The sequence below is a fragment of the Delphinapterus leucas genome, chromosome 3 (assembly GCF_059928025.1).
Source record: "Delphinapterus leucas isolate spDelLeu-1000000601 "Yukka" chromosome 3, BTC_Dleu_Yukka2, whole genome shotgun sequence".
Taxonomy (NCBI): Eukaryota; Metazoa; Chordata; class Mammalia; order Artiodactyla; family Monodontidae; genus Delphinapterus; species Delphinapterus leucas.
Window position 1 is genome coordinate 103,305,293 of NC_143131.1, and position 19,335 is coordinate 103,324,627.

A 19,335-nucleotide genomic window follows, 5' to 3' on the forward strand; every position below is an offset into this window, starting at 1 on the left:
GTGGTCTGTACACTCGGAAAAGCCTCGGCACCCCGACTTGGCACAATGGCGCCCTTAGGCTCCTGCTCACTCAAGCAGCGGGGAACTTTTCGTAGCTCCTCCAAACCATGGGAGCGTTTTCTCCCAGCTCTCTCCACAGACCTCGCCAAACGTCTCCTCCCAAGGCCTCACCCACGGAGACATCGCGCATCCACAATTACTCGACGCTCGTTACGCTCACCGCCGGTGCGGAGGTGGGGAGGAAGGCGTGGCTTCGCCTTTATAAGCCTTGCCAGCCAATGAGCGTGCTGCCTTTCTCCCGGTCGGCGAGCCAACCAATCCGAGCAAGTCGGTGTAACCTTCGGCTCTACTCGGCTCTTTTCGCTGATGCGGGCAGCTCGAGTGGCCGCCGCCGCTAGAAAGACGCTTTCCTTTTTAATTTTTTTTCCAAGCGTTCACTTCCGGGTCCGGCGCCGATCCGGATGCCCGAGGCAGAAGGATGTTTGACCTCCGGATAAGCGAGGCGCCGCTGTGCATTCATTCCCAGCTGCATTGGTGGCGACAGCCGCGGCCCGGACGGCGACTCTCCGGCCAGAGGCGGCGGTAGGACGCACCGGCAGTAGTGCGGCGACCGAGTCCGAGCTGCGTTATCTCCCTCGCTTGTTCCTTCCCCCCTACCTCGCTCGCTCCCTCCCTCCCTGCGTGCCTCGCTTTCCTCCTCTGGCCGCCGGCGGGTGCGATGTGCCGCCGCCGCTGCCCCAGCCGCCGCTGACTGACGGACCGGGGGGCGCCGCCCGCGCCCGGGACCGACCCGCCACTTGCGGCCGCGCCTTTGAGGTAAAGCCCCGTTCGCGTTGGCGCCTGGCCGGGAGGCCCCGGCCCGGCGGCTGCCGCGGCGCGGCCGCGGCGCCTTCCTGCCCGGGTGGGGCTGGGCGGACTGGGGTCCCGGGCTGGGTGGGGTGGGGTGCGGCGGGGGCGGTGCCGCCGGCGGGGGCCCCGGGGAGGGGTGGGCGAGGACCCGGGCGGGCGGCGCGGAGGCGCTGGCTGGAGGCGGCCGCGGCCGGGGGGCGAGGGCGCCTTGGGCTCGCTGGGCAGGGAGGGGGCCGCGGGCGGCTGGCCGGGCTGGCCGCAGAAGTTGCCCGAGTGGTGCGGAGCGAGTGGGGACGGCGGGGAGGTGGGCGAGCTGGGAAAAGGCAGAGGCTTTTGGGGGGAGGGTTGAGAGGTCGGGAGTGCAGCCCCCAGCGCCCCGCGATTGTGTCCAGACAATTCCCTTCGGAGCGGGGATTTTAGGCAGGCCCTTCGGAGTGGGGATTTTAGGCAGGAGGGAGAGAGCCGTCTGTCGGCTGGAGGAGGTGTCGGGGTCAGCATTCATTTCTGGGAGAAACTTCCCGATGGGGTATTTGTTTTAAGGGGGGGGTAGGGATTTACCTATTCGATAGAGCTTTTGACTTAGCTCAGAGCTTATCCAAGGCATTAGTCGGGGGCTCAAAATTACTCTGATGGTTACTGTTAGGGTGCTGCTTTGTTTGTTTCTCCCACTTGCAAAGGGGAAGTGACCCACAGGAGCGTCGGCTCTCTTGGTCCACAGCCCCCGCGTTTCTTTTCTGCGGGGTGGTGATGGAGATGTGTGTTTGCTCCTGGGGTGAGGGTAGTTAGGCCTGTGTTACGATCATTCCAGTTCTCCCAGGGAAGGAGGAAAAGTTAATGGGTGGGAGTGTGTGTGGGAGATGGCTACTGTTGCTACTCTGTGCGAATTAGTTTTAACTCTGTTGTAATGAGTACCAAGGCTGCAGCAAGTGACCCTTTTTTAACCTTTGGTTTTAGAACATCGACTTTAATTAGAGAATTAAAAACCTACTGATTTTTAATAAGTTAAGGAAAGAAGTTAGTACTTATTTCTTTTACGTTTGCAATTACTTCTTGTGATAGGAATGACATTTGCCCACAGATAGTAAAAGAGGTTAAACTATATCTGAGTTGGAATACTTTTTAAAATTAAAAATATCTAATAAGTAAAACCATGTATATATTTTTGAAGAATATTTGCTTTCCCTGTAAATAAGCAGATTGTGAAAGAAAAATATCACAGAAGTTATAAGATGTGAGGCCAGTTGAAAAAACATTTCCCACCAAAAATCAGATCTGGTTTGTGACATTCTTAATAACTTTTTTGGCAGAGGGGAGTGGAGAGTTGTGTTTAGTGTATTTTGTAATTATTCCCAAACTTTGCTCCAACTGTATTCTGAGTTAAGATCAATTATTTTCTTATTTTATATACGTTAGCCTTTATAGTTGCACAAAAGATGAAAATCATATTTATGGGAATTGGAAGAAAGGTGTAATAAGATAAATTGCATGGCTTTGGTATAAATTTGTAGCAGAGTGTATAGACACTTTTGCATTCAGGGTGCTTGCATTTCTGAATATGCCTCAGGTATAAGGAGTAAGTAGTTCTTATTAGAACGGGGGGACAGAAAGTTTAATTTTGATGTTGATATGTATGAGACTTTCGGGGGAATCTTGGAAAATGATTATCTTTTCTGATGGTTTATTGTGCTCACTGACCTCTTCTGCCATTCATCAACTTAAAAACTAATGCATTATATAATTATTGACATTTTCATTGTTAGATTTGCAAGCATTAACTATTAACAAAATCTTCAGCACACAGAAGTCACTTATTCCTTCAAATAAAAGAACTAGGATTAGAACAAAGGAATAGTTTAGTTCAACCTGAACCTTTACTTTGTGTAGGGGACTTTTACTATGTGGTGAGGGTGGAAGAGTGGTAGAAACATGAGGAGGACTAAGACCCAGGACTAAGACCTTTAAGGGAGAAGCAGACATGCACAGAAATAATTGCAACACAGGACTCCTGTGGGGTTTATTAGAAATGTATGGAAGCATGCGTGTGTGTGTGTGTGTGTGTGTGTGTGATACCAATTTTGACTGGGGAATTATAAACAAGGTTATAGCTGGTAATACTCCATTTGGGGCTTAAAATATTTTAATGGTCAAAGTGGGTCGGTGTGTGTGGGGGGTGGTATGGGTAGTTTTGTAGGTGAAGGGAGCAGTTGAGAACCAGCATGCTGGTTTGCTATCATGGGGCCTGTTGAGCTGGACCTAAGGCTGCTGTGCCAGGAGGTCTCTGTGGGAATAGAAGCTGTAAAATTAGGTGGGGATCAGTCAGTCCATGGACATCTAGAATGCCTTGTATTTAAAAGTGAGTCAGTTTAAGGTATGAAGGTCCAAGTGTATAGATTCTATGCTGATAGCAAGTAGGTAGGCAAATAAGGCTAGTAAGTTTAAAGGAAACAAATTAGAATAGTCAGTTTGTTATCATTCATGCTAATGGAGGAAAGCAGAAGAGTATATAATCTAAAACAGTTCCTGCATGGCTTTATCATATTTCTTTGCTTGCATTTGGATATGAGTGTGTGGTAACCTGGTAATTGGTTTTATATGAAATAAATCTAGATTTTAAACATATGACTTGGGAAGAAATGGGAATCTTTCCCTTTTCTTCTCTGGGTGCCCTCTGTAATCCCCTTCATGCTGGGAATAGACCATCATTCTGGTGTGGTTTATTGGTTCAGATTTTTTCAGAATGGAACAAGTAGTTGTTTAGTTTCAAAGGGCTTCCCAAAAGGATGTATCAAACTAAATAGTGGGAATCTGAAACAATAAATAACAAAATACAAGTCATTGGATAGTTATATTATTGTTAATACACTTTAAGGTGAGATTTGCTATGGATAAAGTGAAATGTGAGGAATCTACATAGGAAGAGAATTGACTATACCAGTAAGATGACAACATGAGAGACTTCCACAGTTATGGATAAATATATACAGGATTTTTAGTCATCTTAAATATTGATGACTCTAAAAAAATTTAATCCCAAACTTAATCATTATCAAAGGAGTGCTTAGAAAAATATCACCCTTATGACACCATTGTTTAATCATCTAGTCATGTAACAGGGGAGATTGTTTGATAGTTTTTTACTGACTGTTCCCCTCTTAGTGTTCAATAAGGATTTACATTATAACTGAATTTGTATCTTGAACCTCCCGATAATAACAATACCTATTACAATTTATTAAGTGCCCACTTGGTCTAAGGACCATAAATGATAACTGTTAAGACAACTCTGTGAGTTAGGTGGTGTAAGCCTTGCTTTTGACAGTAGGAGGCAGAGTTTTCTAGAATTTAAGCAACCTGTTTAAGATATATCTTGGAAGTAGCAGAGTGCATATTTAAATCTTTTTCTTTTTTTTTCTGACTTCACAGTCTTAGACCGATGATGTCTTCTATAATCTTCCATATTCTTCCTTTTTGTCTTTTCTCATGCAGTTGGCACTTAGTGGTATTGATTAATGTTGTTAGTATGTGTTTGGGTGTTTGTTCTTTAAGATATAATTTCTTTGGAAATGGCGGTTTTGGGATATCTGTAGTTCTCTACTAGTAGTGACTCTCTAGGAGCAGAAGATATGGTTCTAGTAATGTAAGCTACCTCAGAGTATCATTTTTGTGCTGATCTGTAGGAAAGAACCATACATGAGATTGTTAATGTGTGGAAATCAAGTGTGTATTGTCTATTAATGAGAAGTGACTTTGGAGAGCCTCTGAACTAGTCAGAAAACATGGAATGGGACAGATAAGCGGGGATAGGTAAGTTTTAGAGACACAGTGGAGACTGCTGTTAGCCATGTTTTTTCTAGCTCCCTTCTCAAAGCTGAGATTTAGGAACTATAAATGTTTGGGTTTCCTTCTATAATGGGACCTATGGAAGGTGCATAGTGATTTGTTCTTAAACTCTCTTATATTATGTTCTCCCCTTCTACTCCCTGCCAATCATCCTAGTTCTGAGGAAGAATTCTTAACAGTGAACTTGAAGTACTTGTGTATTTGGTAGATAAGACACACATTTTGATCATTTTCTTTACTAATGATATATCACATAGTTATAATGTAATTAAATGAAAATCTATAGCTAAAACCTATGTCCACATGACTGTATCACGTCCACATTTTTTATAGCGTTTACTGTAATTAGTAAATTCTCATGATGTATATACTCTTTTTCTTAAACACAAATTTCTAATGCTTTCTTCTTCAGTGAGGTAATGCAGATTTTAACTGTATTCAAATTTATTACATATATTTAGTTGATTTTGTGTTGAACTACTTTCCTTAGCTGATAGCTACGTTGGAAAAACAAGGGGGCGGGGAAGAGGGTTTCTCTGCCATTATATTCTTCATCCCGATTGAGAAAATTCATATAAAGTGCCATGATGTGATGCCTGGCACATAGCAGGCACTATGCAGATCTTCTCTTAAATTTAGGGGTTGCTGATATATATGAGTTGTCAGAGTGTTGATTGGTACATAGAATGAGCAAAGACTTTTGGGGATAGCCTATTACAGGAGAATCTCTGAGCTCACCTCTCTTTAACCCACTCAAAAGATTAAGTTATACTCTTCATTCATTTACTACTTGATGTCCATGCTACATTAAATGGCAGTAGACTACCCTCTAGTTTGTTCTTGAACTTTTATTCCTACCGGTTATTGTATACTGTGTATACCTACCAAGAATCATTTGTCTGTGTACCCAGCAAATTGTTAATGGCAGTTGTACTTGTTGTAATTACATAGTTTAATGAGATGTTATTCAGTGAACTATGAAGGCGAAAAGGTGTTTGTATGAGAGCCAGTGACTGCTTTGGAAACAGGTGAGTAGCTGAAGTCACTTCCAGTTAAAATCGGTGTAGGTGAAATTAAATGACTAGGGAAAAAACCCTAAAAGTTGTAGATTTTGCAATAAGATTCTGCAGTAAAATTGCTTATAAGTGTTTGTGAGATGTCTTTCCATGTTTAAGAAACAAACTGGAAATCACAGGTGATGTACTATGGGTGTGGTTTTTGCAAGAAAGATAAAGTAGAACTATAATCCATGGACTCATGCTTGAAGGAAAGGCCTTGGCCCTGCATTAAAAGACTGTCTTGTGGGCTTCCCTGGTGGTGCAGTGGTTGGGGGTCCGCCTGCCGATGCGGGGGACGTGGGTTCGTGTCCCATTCCGGGAGGATCTCACGTGCCGCGGAGCGGCTGGGCCTGTGGGCCGTGGCCGCTGGGCCTGCGCGTCCGGAGCCTGTGCTCCGCAACGGGAGAGGCCGCCGCGACAGTGAGAGGCCGGCGTACTGCAAAAAAAAAAAAAAAAAAGACTGTCTTGTGATTGTATATTTTTGTGTTTTAGTTGCATTAAAATGTTTAAGGTAGATTCTTTTATGATTCCCCTTTTTAACTAAGTTATGATCTGTTGGTTAATAATAGTATATTAAAGGGGTATCTACTTCTAAAGTAACACCTAGTTTATACTCTCTCATAGAGATTTGTTTAACAGCATCGTCTTTTAAAAAAGAGAAATACTGGTATTCCTGAACATATAGTCATTCATATGTTAGGGGGAATTGTTTAATTATTAGGTCACATGGTTCCCACATGTTTCCTGATAGGATCCCTCGTCTGATTTCGTATGTTACCTTTCAGCGTTTATTACAGCATCAGGGTTGGAGAGAGCCTTCTTGTAATTCCACCATCTCCTCAACCTGAGTAGGGACTGCAGGAGTGAATTGGTAGAGGAAATTGTCCTTTGGAAGAGGAAATGCCATACCCAGGAGCAGTTGAGCTTGGTGCAAAGGGTGCTGGTCTAACAGCTTACAGTAACTACTTGCCTTTCTTGTCTAGCTCAGCCCAAAGGCAAAGGAAAGCTTATAGGTGTTGAAAAAGGAGGTCGAAGTTGGAGAAGGAAAGGTAGATGGGGTATACTCTTTATCTTGGTGTCACCACATTACAACGCCTGAAATGCAGTAGCTGAAATGGAATGCTGAAGTATGAAGGCAGGGTTAGTTTTTCAGAGCTTTGGTTAGCCTCTGTGAAATTTACTTGGCTCTGCTTTCCTCTGTGTGTTGGGTTCATCCTCAGACTGGTAGCAAGATCCTGGTGCACTGGCCAGGACATCTTTTGCGCAAGCCTACCAACATATTTTCCCCTTCATGTTTTATTGACCGGAATTAGGTCACGTACACTTCCAAACCAGTTATGACAAGGGGGACAGGGTTATCATAGTGAGTTTCTACCAATCAGGATATATACCCTTGCAACTGGCGATGGGGTCACATTTCCCTGAGTTACATGATGGAGGGAGGTTATTTTAAAAAATTGTGGGAAGGAGGAATATAGGGGAAACGGATGTTAGAGAGGCAATCAATAGTGACCACCACATCTACACATCTGCTTGTTTTAAGGATGAAAATAAATAATGCATCTAAATGCACTTTGAACTTTAAAGTGTTGTACAAATGTAACGGATGAAAGATTAGAAGGCTGCTTCTATATGACTATCTTAAATATGCTCAGGTTTGAATATTTTAGGAACTGAAAACACTGCTAGTTTTCTTATTGACTAACTCTGAGTCAGTACAATCAGTTAAAGATTATACTTTTTTTCATGGAACTCATAAAGCTATTTTAACTTTAAATTAAACATTTGTACTTGTAAACTTATTTAAATTTTTTCTGTGTTGCTACCCTCCTTCTTGGACAAAACTTGTCCACATCTTTGATCTCATCAGATTTCTTTGTCATACCTGGAGGAGAATAGATGCCTTGAGGAAATGGGAATTTATCAGTCAGAGAAATGGTTTATTTTGAATCAAGGAATCTGATTGAGGTAGGAGGGAAAGGTGTTACATATCTTGAATACAGCAAAAATAAATAAATAAATAAAAATTGTGGGGGAGAATCACAGACTTTTAGAATTGAAATGAATTGTGGGAAGGTTGAGTGAAATGCTTAAGTCACACACCTGGTTGGTAGAACTCTCCTATCCTCATTGATAGTGTAGTGCTCTTTCTGACCAAAAAGTGGGAGGCCATGAAAAGTTTTGTCTACTTTGCAGTTTTGCTCAGGACCATGGGCTAGTTATGTAAAGCAGTCAGCCAGGTACCTTTAATACAGATATCTGGGTTCTCAGGGTTTGGAAATTTGTAGCCAGAGTTGGTGTGTCTGTGTGTCTGTGTGTGTACGTGTTTAAGTAAAACAAGCAAACAGACAAATCTTTTAATCTTCTCTCAAGCAGTCGACAAAAACAGCATGCATACACACACACACACACACACACACACACACACACACACACACACACACACACAGTAACCTCAAACCTGGACTGCTGAAACGAAAATGCAGAAGCAGAATGAGTGCTTGGAACAATTCATATATTTTTATTTTCAAGAAACTTGTTATCTTAAAGATTTCTTTGTTTTCAGTATATGTAAAAGAAAATTGTGTGTGTGTATGGGGACACATATGGAGATACATGTATGTATAAATACATAATTAATATACAGAATTAATTGTTGTAATTCTAATTGTTGCAGTGTTGTTATAAATATACAGAGTAAATCCATCCATCCCCTGGAAGGATATTTACGTTAATGACAGATATTTATAGATTTGGAATGATTTTTATTTTTATACTTTTTATACTTCTCTGTAGTGTTTGGATTTTCAGCTATGATTATGCATTATTTTTACCATTGGGAAAAAATATTACTTTTTTTTTTTTGAGGGAAGAAAATAAAATTCTGGGGTGGAATGTTTTCTACCAACCTAGAATTTAACATATAATTCCACTTTCATTGTATATTACCTTAAATAGAGTGTGCCTTGAATGCACTGATACTTTGTAATAGTATTTATTTTAAAAATTGGACTTATTACAAATTATATATCTTAAAATTTTAAGTTGAGGGGCTTCCCTGGTGGTGCAGAGGTTGAGAGTCCGCCTGCTGATGCAGGGGACACGGGTTCGTGCCCCAGTCCGGGAAGATCCCACATGCCGCGGAGTGGCTGGGCCCGTGAGCCATGGCCGCTGAGCCTGCGCGTCCGGAGCCTGTGCTCCGCAACGGGAGAGGCCACAGCAGTGAGAGGCCCAAGTACCGCAAAAAAAAAAAAAAATTTTAAGTTGAAATTGGCCGTATGATACCATTTGATACAAGTATATTTTATGAAAGTGGACTTCTGAATTTTTCTAATTATTAATTTGTTATCTATTTTTTTAACTTGTTTGGTTTTGACTTCAAGTGGTATACTTGGCAAGGTATCAGAGTATGATATATTGGAGTCAAAGTTATAGTCAGAGTTTCCTGTAGTAAAAAGGGAAGTGAAAATGTTTTTTTCCCTTACACCCAGTCTGTGTTATGTTTATTTTCTATTTCTGTGAAATACTTATTATATATTCTAGCAATGAATACTTTCAAATGGCAGGCAAATATAGTAGGTAACGTTATAGGGAGATAAAATTCCCATAAGACTCTTCCACTAGTCTAACTGTGTGTGTACACATGGCTATAAGGCCTTTTCATAAAATCCTAATTTGGTGTGCAAAAATAACCTAGTATTGTTTTGGAGGTGAAACTAGTAGGTATCAGTTGTTGATGACATTTGAAAAAGAAACTGGTATTTGTAGATGCATATTTTTGTAAAACATTATTTTATTTTCTCCTTTTGTTCCAAGGATCTGAAAACAACATGAACACCGCCACCCCCCCCACCCCCCAAAAGAAGTGTAAATCTTAAAGATGTGGAATCTTGTAATGCCAGTTTTTATTTTAAAAAGTGGTAGATTATTTACTGAGCTCTTTTTCTATCATATGAGTGTCGGCATATTATGGCTAATATTTCTTTATATATTTGGGATTCTGAAAATATTTGTAGTTAAAATATCAAAATGTAATCAGCTCTTTAAACTCATTCTCTTGAGTATTTTCTGATAGTCTGTTGGAAGTTGATAACTGGAATGTGTATTGTGTGTTTATTGTATACTGTTAATCTAAATACTAATGAAGGTTGTTTTTTGAAGGCTGATTGAAAAATAAAATCCTGAGCACTGGGAATGAGAATTTCAAATAAGTTAAAATAAATTTTACCATACCCACTTTAAAAAAAATCTTCCAACTGAAAATTAGTAAATTTTTTTCTGTGACAGAGTAAACGAGAGAACAAAACTGGGCAATTTTAATGACAGTGCTTTCAGTCCTTGCTGTAGGGCTGGGAGTGCTAACTTACTAGTAGATGAGAAAAAAGGATTTGTGGAGAAGGCAGCTTGGACCAGTGGTTCTCAGCCCTGACTTCACATTAACATTTTCTGGGGAGCTTGAAAAAATTACAGATATTGGGATTCTACCCATGCTACTTTATATTTGAATCTGGGGATGGGGCCAAGGCATTGATCTATTTTAGGATTTCTACAGGTGATTCCAGTGCGCTTCAGGGTTGAAAATGACTGATTTCTCCTTCTTTTTATACACATCTCTTAGCTTTTTTTGAAAAAACGTCTTCCTTTTACTTTCAAATTCTCTTTTTAATCAGAGATGGAGGTGTGAAGATGAGATAGAAATGCATAGAAAATATATGCAAGAGGACCAGGTTAGTGAAATGACTTCTCTTCAGGGTTTCATACTCAGAATGCTTAGTGAAGACACTATTTATTCCTTGTTCATTAGCAGCTTTTGAATAGTGTAGCACCAAAACTTGAAGTTTGGAAAATTTGTTAAAGGGAAATTTATCTAGAATAAATTAAGGTACCAATTCAGATGCCCCTAGAAATCTTAAGAAACCTAAGTGATGAAAGCAATCCTATCTTCAAAGTTAGTATAAGAATGTTGCTCATCAAAATTTGATTAGTTTTAGTTACCATATTTTATTAGTTATATTTATCATATTTGCAATATCATTGAGTTGTATTTTTCATGGAACGTAAGGATGGAAGGGGCCTTAATGGTTGTTTAGTATAACTGTACTTCTACTGCTTTACTCCCTTTTTTTTTTTTTTTTTTTTTGTGGTATGCGGGCCTCTCACTGTTGTGGCCTCTCCCGTTGCGGAGCACAGGCTCCGGACGCGCAGGCTCAGTGGCCATGGCTCATGGGCCCAGCCGCTCCGTGGCATGTGGAATCTTCCCGGACCGGGGCACGAACCCGTGTCCCCTGCATCGGCAGGCGGACTCTCAACCACTGCGCCACCAGGGAAGCCCTTTACTCTCTTATACCGTTGTTGATGAGGTACTGTCTCTGTTTTTCCCCTTGGCAGAAATAGTTTAGTAATTAAGTTATAGTATATTGTGCGTATAGTATATTGTTTATATTGTATGTAGTCAGTAAATATATACATATAAATGCACTATGATAATAGGGTTTTATGATTATTGTGTCTTATCATTTATGGCAAATCAGGGTCCATGGTAACTTATTTGCTGCTGCTTCCTAGGTCAGGAACACTCTTACCAGTTTTAGCATTTTTCTTGTGACAACATAAGAGTAAGCCATTTTATGAGTTCAATACATTAAATTCCATTCAATGAACATTTTTTGCATGGTGGCAAAATTGGATTTGCATTTCTTCTATAAATTTCAAGGGTTAGATTTCTGTAAACTGCCCTGATAGGAGAATTTGTGTTAGAGAAATTTAAGGGTGGATAGAGTGTAGACGGCATATTATGTGTGAACCATTGGGAGACTTTTAGAATTATTTTGAGTTCATCAAAATACTACAATAAAAGCACATGATAAAGAGGTTACCACTTACACTTTGCACATATAATTAGTAATAGAGTAATGGGTACTGTTCTATAGGACCACAATTCCTTATCAACAATTCTGACATCTAAAATGCTCTGAAAACCAAAATTCTTTTTTTGTATGTTTGGCACAAATTGGTTTTCTTCACAAAACCTGTTGTGAACTGTTCGTCTTTATTTCATGTATTTGTAGGTTTCACTGCAGAAATAGTAAACGTTTAATCATGGTGTGCTGTCCCAGACTTCTCAGTGCCATTACAGCTTTCTCTATGGGTGTTAAAAAGTATATGGTGTTTGCACACTGTATCACCTGTCAGAAATGCCCTGAAAGGGCTTCCCTAGTGGCGCAGTCGTTGAGAGTCCGCCTGCTGATGCAGGGGACAAGGGTTCGTGCCCCGGTCCGGGAAGATCCCACGTGCCGCGGAGCGGCTGGGCCTGTGAGCCATGGCCGCTGAGCCTGCGCGTCCGGAGCCTGTGCTCCGCAATGGGAGAGGCCACAACAGTGAGAGGCCCGCATACGGCAAAAAAAAAAAAAAAAAAAAAAAAGCCCTGAAATTCTGAATTGCAAAATGTTTAACTGCAGGAACTTTGGAAAAGGAACTGTGGAACTGCATTAATTTGCTTCTGCCATTTATTTCTTGATAGAAACTACTCAGCATCTTAGTCCTCTGACATGGAGTTTGAGTAAGATCCTGGTAAATTTCTTTTGCCTCTTGTAAATATGTATATACCAAGAGGCACTTTATTTTAATCTGTGTTTATTTCTTTAGCAGTTGAAAGTTTTTCTGGTTTTTTGATACTGGGCCTTGTGGGGCCCACTGTGGTCCCAGAAGCATTGTGTAATTAGGATTCTTGAGATGGAAAATGTTTCAGGTAACTTTGGCATAGCTGAGTATTCATCACACTCTCTTTAGTCCTTGGGGTTATGTAATTTTACCTCTGTACATGGTAACTTCATGCCACAACACCTGCAGGCAGCCCTCTTTTTACATATCTTGGCTTCCTTTTTCATAACAAAGAAGAGGTGTGGTTGCAGTGCCTCTATTTTAGTTTCCTTAAACTTCCTTAATTTGTTTTTAAGAGTTCACTGCAAAAACCTTTATACCTACTCTGGCTTCTTTTTTTTTTCCCAATCCTGTCTGTTTCTTTTTCTCTTTTTCTTTTCTTTATTACTTCCCTGCCCCCACCCCCTTTAAAATAATATTCCTCAGCCAGAGAAGTTCATACTTATGGTATTCTGTATCAGAAAAATACAGAAAAATGTTTGCTGGAAAGGTGACAGAAGTAAATCTGCATATTCTGGTATTTCTCTAAAGAGGACCTTTTGTAGGGGAGTGATTATTGTACTGCGTGTGCAGTGATAGTGTTCTCTGTATATGGTTTTTGCTTTCTTTCCATCCTTAAATACTGAAGGGTAATGGGGTCGTGAGCACTGTGGTACATGTATTTTTGTGTTTACCAAGATTCCAGGCACTTTAAGGTATAGATCCTAATGGGAAATTTAGACCTTATATGGTTAGGTTATGTGCACTTGCTATGTGCTCTGAAAGCACTATAATTCTCTTGTAGGACAAATTATACCTTGTATTATTGTTTGTTTAAGCTATGTGATGGCAGGGATTACAGTGGTCTTATTTGTATTTCCTGTGTTTGGTACATAATAGGCCTCTAATGATTACTAATTTGTTGAATGAATAATCATTTCATCTTTATTAGGGAGAATTTTAACATGGAAGAACCTTGATTAAATGCCTCCTGAGGCACCATGCTCATCCCAAACCAATTTAGTTTGCATCATCACAGCTGTATGAGACAAATTTCAAACACATAAATTGGGCCTAATTTAAATAAAAGAATAAACACAAGCCTGTGACTTATTTACTCAGGCTTAAAAGTAGAGAAACACATTCTAGAAAGATTTCTGACATGAAATGCATTCATGGGCTATGAATTTAGTTAGAGGAAATATTTAGTTAGAGGAAATATTCTATTTTTTTGAGCATTTCAGTTAACTGTGATTGTATTGTAAGATAGTTTTTATATTAAAGTTTTTCTTTTTTCTGTTTTTCACACAGCAAAATTCATTCCCCCTCACAATCAAATAAGAAAACAATTTCATCACCTTAAAATATTCCCTCATGCTGCTCCTTTGTAGCCAACCCCTTTTCCCACTCTGGCCCCTAACAACCACTACTCTATCTTATAATTTTGCCAGATATCATATAACTTATAGGAATAATGAATCATGAATATAATATAAATTATAGGAATCATGTGGTATGTAGCCTTCTGAATCTGTCTTCTTCCACTGTGCAGAATGCATTTGAGATTAATCCATGCTGTAGTGTGTATCAGTACTTTTTTTTTTGCTGCTGAGCAGTATTCCATTTTATGGATGTACTTCAGCATGTTTATCCACTCACCAGTTGAAGTATTTGTTTCTAGTTTTTGTGATAATGAATAAAGCTGCCACAAACCTTTGTGTGCAGTTTTTGTTTTGTGTGTGAATCTGAGTTTTCATTTCTCTTGGGGAAGTTTCTGGGGGAATTGTTAGGTCATATGGCAAGTGTGTGTTTAACTTTATAACAAACCGTCAAACTGTTTTCTAAAGCAGCTATACCATTTTGCATTCCCACCAGTAATGTGGGAGAGTTCTAGTAATAAGCAGTTCGTAAAATTTAAATTGGCTCTATTGAATTACTTTTTAGTAATTCGTTGGTTTGATTGCACAGCAGAATATCTTGACAATAATATTAGTTCTGAACATGATATTTTTATAGCTGTAGATCTGTCAGACAGAGATGTAATTTAGGGGAGCCTCACTTTTCAGTGAATGCAGTCTTCCATATGCTTTGGAACTGTTCTTTCTTGCTGAGATCATGCAGCCCTGATCTTTGTAAGAAAAACTAGGCCTTAACTAACCCTGGTTCATATTGGGGATTCAGGTGCCTTTGGATCAATTCTGTGTTAACTGTCTTCAGGTTTACAGCACTTACTTTGGATTCTTGTCATTTGGACTGGGCAGAAGGAAATCCTTCCTGTGGAGAAGTGGTTGTACTTTCAGCTTATTTTTGTCACCTGTTGCGTGTTTCATTCCACAGTTTTGTAGAAGTCAACTTGCTTATTCATGGTTTACTGTCAGTCATACTATTCAGTCCTTTCTATGTTGAGAGTTGACAATATTAGCTTCATAACTGAAATTTCCAAATGCTAATACCCTTGAATGACTGTTTTAAGTCTGTGGCCTTTGCCTATGCTAGACTGTTGTTTGTAATTATGTATTTTTACAAATTAGGAAATAAGCATTGTAGTTAAGAAGAAAGGATATAACTTTGTTATGAGAACCATGCATGAAACAGCTACTGAGGTTCCTGAAGTATTTTCTCATTTATCTGGCATTATTAGGGAACAACCTGTTAGATACATTAGGACCTTGAATTTATACTTAAATATTTTCTTATTTAAATTTTTTTAAATGGCAAACTTTACAGGGTAGTACCATTTTCTCAGTGTTTTCTAAACATACCAGATCTTGCTGATGCAGGGCTCTCATTCTGAACATCAGTTATAAAGTATGCTATTATGCATAGATGTCTATGAATTTATTGAAGTCTATAAGGTTGTTTTCTGCCTGTTCTCTCATGTTTTTACTGTTCACCTCATATTTTCTCTTTTGATTTCCAGTGTAAACTTGTTAGAATTATATTAAAATTAAAATGGAGTTTAGGGGCTCTTATTTAATGAACAGAATATGCATTTTGTGACCTCCTTTAGTGAATTTTTTTCTTCTGATTCATAGCTCTTGGAAAGTTGAAATTACAGTATAAATGACCTTTGATTTGTGAGGTGTTATTCCACTTGCTTGTAGTATCTCTCAGACCTATAAATTGCTGCCTGCCCGCCCATACCTTTTTCTTTCCTCCTTTATTTGGAAAAGAGATGATCACATAAATTAACATTTTAAAATTTCTAAGAGAGTTCATTTGTTCATTCATTCATTTACTTGTTTCTTCAACAAAGTTTTAACCAGTGTCTGCTGTGTGCTATGTATTATAACAGATAATGGGGAGACAGAGTCGAATAAATTATGATCCCTGTCCTTGAGGACATCAGATTAAAAAATGGACTATCTTAAAATTAAAGAGTAGAAGCATTGTCCCCTGTCTTCCCTGTAAATTGGTTGTGAGAAGTAGAGATTTGATCAGATTCAGTTTCAATTTTTTCTTCCATCAGGAAGATCAAAGGTTGTTTTTTCTTTTTGTGATGTTAGTGGCAACTGATGATCCTTGCCTAGTTCCATTAATTCCTTAGGAGTTGCATAATGATGAGATTTGAATTCTGTCATTTCTTACTTTATTAGACTGGAATACATTTAAAGAAAAAATTTCCCTTCATCGATTAGCGTTGATTAGTATTATTCCCAGATTCCATATTTGCACATTTGTCTACTTGCTAAAATTTATTTGTAACCCCCAAATCAGTATCCCTTGTGCTTTGCCATTCATTAATGGACATGAGCTTGGGTAGAGTGGCAAAAACTTTGAGTCACTGGAGGGGCATGTTCCCAGCTGAAGTCAAACTAGGTGCTCTGCTGTCTTGTTTTGCTTTTAAGGCCTATTTAGTGCTTTTTGGGTGATTTTACTGTTTAAATTGGCCCCCAAATGTAGTGCTGCACTGCTGTCTAGTGTTCCTAAACCCAAAAAGGCTGTGATATGTCCTATGGAGAAAATACATTAGATGAGCTTAGTTCAGGCATGAGTTACAGTGCTGTTGGCTGTGAGTTCAGTGTTAATGACTCAACAATATGCAGCTGACCCTTGAACAACAGGGATATGAACCATGTGGGTCCACTAACATACTGGGATTATATTCAGTATTAGTACTACAGTACTATACGATGTCCAGTTGGTTGAATCTGCAGGTGTGGAACCACGGACCGGGTGAGGGAGGGACTGTGTATATGGAGGGCCACCCACGAGTTATATGTGAATTTTCAACTGCGTGAAGGGTAGGTGCCCCAACTCCTGTGTTGTTCAAAGGTCAGCTGTATATTAAATAAGTTGTCTTTAAACAGAATCACACATAAAACAAGGATATGTATTGATCAGTTGATGAAAATGTTGTGACCAGAGGATTGTAGGAACCTAACCCTGTATTTTTCGTAGGAGCAATGGTTCAGTGTTTTCAACCTTTATAAAACGTTAACTACTGTGAATCAACTGTTTTTGGTTTTGCTGAGGTACAGAAGAATATCCTTTTTTAACTGATGTAAAAAATATACAACAGAAAGTTGTAAGTCATGGAAGTAGAGAGTCATTAAGAGGCTTGGTGAGACCTTTTCTGGGGAAGTTCATTGCTTCTTGGGTCATTTCTGTGCCTGGTACAGGGTAAATAAATACTCAATAAATATTTGTTGGATGTAAGTAAGTGCCGCCAAATAGAACATGATTTTCCTTGAAAGCTTGGAGTTTAAATTTAATATCATTCCTGTGATTGGGATTTGCAGTCAAGTTTGTGCTTAGAGGTAGTGAGATAGCTACTCTTAGAGATTGATATTGGGAATATTTCAGTAATGTAAATTTAGTATGATGTCTACTTGATTTTTGATTTCCATCACATAGGAGATGAGGGTGATCTATGCTTCTCTCGTATTTATAATAAGTGCTTAAGGGGCTGGACATTTTCAAATTAAACATTCCCTTCTCTTCCAAATATTGAGACTCATTAGCTATGATAAGGGATATTACCAATGGGAGTATAAATTCACCTGGAAATTGAAAAGAGGAGGCACAAAAAGACATTTTGGGGACCAATGAAACAGTCATATCCTAGTTACTAGAGAATAGTCAGAGCTGGATAATTAGAAAATTTACTTAATTAGACTTTCAGTAATATTTATGTATGTTAAGAAAGTTTAGCTTTTAATACAATTTCCTATATAAAATTGACTTAGTTATAACTGATTATAATATAGTGTGTTTTGCTATTCCTTTGCTATTATGTATTATACAGTAGCTTTCAAACTTAGAAATATTTTTGACTACAACTCATTGAAATACATTTACCACAACTTACAGAAATATATTTTACATTGTGACCTAGTGATACTTATGTATTCATATAAAGAACCCAAACGCAATCTCACTTAACACACTATTCTTACTACATTTATGCACTCCATTTTCTTTCTTTTTTTGATACTATTTTATTTAAAAAGCTGTTGCTTAAGACCCATTAAGTTGGTTTAAAGACCCAATAATGGGTCATAGTCCACATGTTGGAGAACACTGCTTTCTTAGTAGGAATATACAAGGGACATCACTGAAATCAGGTTTCAAAAATGTAAAGTGTTGTAGATGATAGTTGCTAAACATTTCTGAGACAAAATAAGTTTCCCTAGTATGTAATTAGAAAAATTGATCTCCATTTTTGACATTACAGTTAATGATTTAGCTTTTAAAAATAAGTGTTTAGCCTTTTCTTAGACAACCAGAGTTGAGCTCATGCCAGAAACCAGTAACTGGGACACTTGCTGCTGATAGAAGCATGTGATGTAACGGCTAGCCATCACATCACAAATATCCTTACTCATTTAAATTTTGGAGAAGCTTGTAGACATGTAGTGTCATTTTTATAGAGACTGCATAAGGCATTTGAAACACCGAATGGCTCATTTCGTGTATTAAAAATGGATTTTTAAATTTAAGATAACAAAGCAGTGAGAAATCAATGCTGAGGCAAGTAACTTGTGAAAAAAATTAATTTAAAAATTTCCATTCCTTGTGATTTTCTATTTACAAAGGACACTGAATAGCATGCTGAACATGAAAAGATACCTATAGAAACTTTTAATATTTAATATCACAGGTACATGAAACAATTCTATATTGATTGCAATAATATTTTGGAAGATAGGTAGAGTACTAATAATTATTTTAAAAAATTTAGAACTGCTCATTAATGTTTACTTGAAAGCTTTAGCTAGCTGTGGTGGAGGTAGAACATACATACTAGTATGTTCTCAGACTACTTTGATTTATCTAGTTGCAACTTCAAGGAGGTCAGTTGGCTCTGTAATGTCCTAAATTATTGGGCCACGCAGATTAGAGAATCTGATTTTCTGTTTTCTGTTTTGAAGATTCATCAGTGATCATCAAATTAGAAGTATGCCTGTGGCCTACATTTCTACTCATATAATCAGATTATATCTAATGTTTTCTGTATTTAGCAGCTCATTTTTATCTTTATTAGTGAATGATACTCCATCAAAATTGTAATTGTTTATGAAAGCAAAGTAATTGATTACTTTAGATAGCATAGATGAATAGATTATTCATCTATTCTCGAGGATAATTTGAAAATTCATCCTTTTGATCAATTACGTCTTTTTAATATAGATATTTAAGTAAGTCAGTGTGCTGAGAATTATGATAGAATCAAACATAATTTTAAATATTTTGTTACCATTTGTGTGCATTCATGTCAATTTAATCACATTAAATACATGTTTATTCTTTTTGGTTGTGTATAATGTTTAAGGTTTCAGTTAAAGAGGTAATATCTCTTATAAAAATTAAAATATCCTTAAGCCCTGTAAATCACTACTTTGTGATATAAGAAATTGTAAGCCAGGCATATTTCTATGAAACTGTCTTTTCTCAATAGTTTTTATTTCTATGGTTGTCTAATTTTTAAGTTTTCAAGCTGTATTTT

The 19,335-nt window shown here is 38.5% G+C and overlaps 1 protein-coding gene across 9 annotated transcripts in view; it reads left to right on the forward strand.

Annotated features, from left to right (window-relative positions):
* The first annotated feature begins 350 nt into the window (after positions 1–350).
* CSNK1G3 (casein kinase 1 gamma 3) overlaps positions 351–19,335 on the forward strand; it is a 308,727-nt gene continuing 289,742 nt past the window's right edge. For 2 of the 9 annotated variants that reach the window (XM_089909234.1, XM_089909233.1), the window contains exon 1: positions 352–816. The gene's annotated coding sequence lies outside the window, so the exon portion shown is untranslated. Of the gene's footprint in view, positions 817–19,335 lie in introns of all 9 variants that reach the window. The other 7 variants (XM_089909240.1, XM_022588684.3, XM_089909236.1 and 4 more) reach the window with 5 other exon arrangements.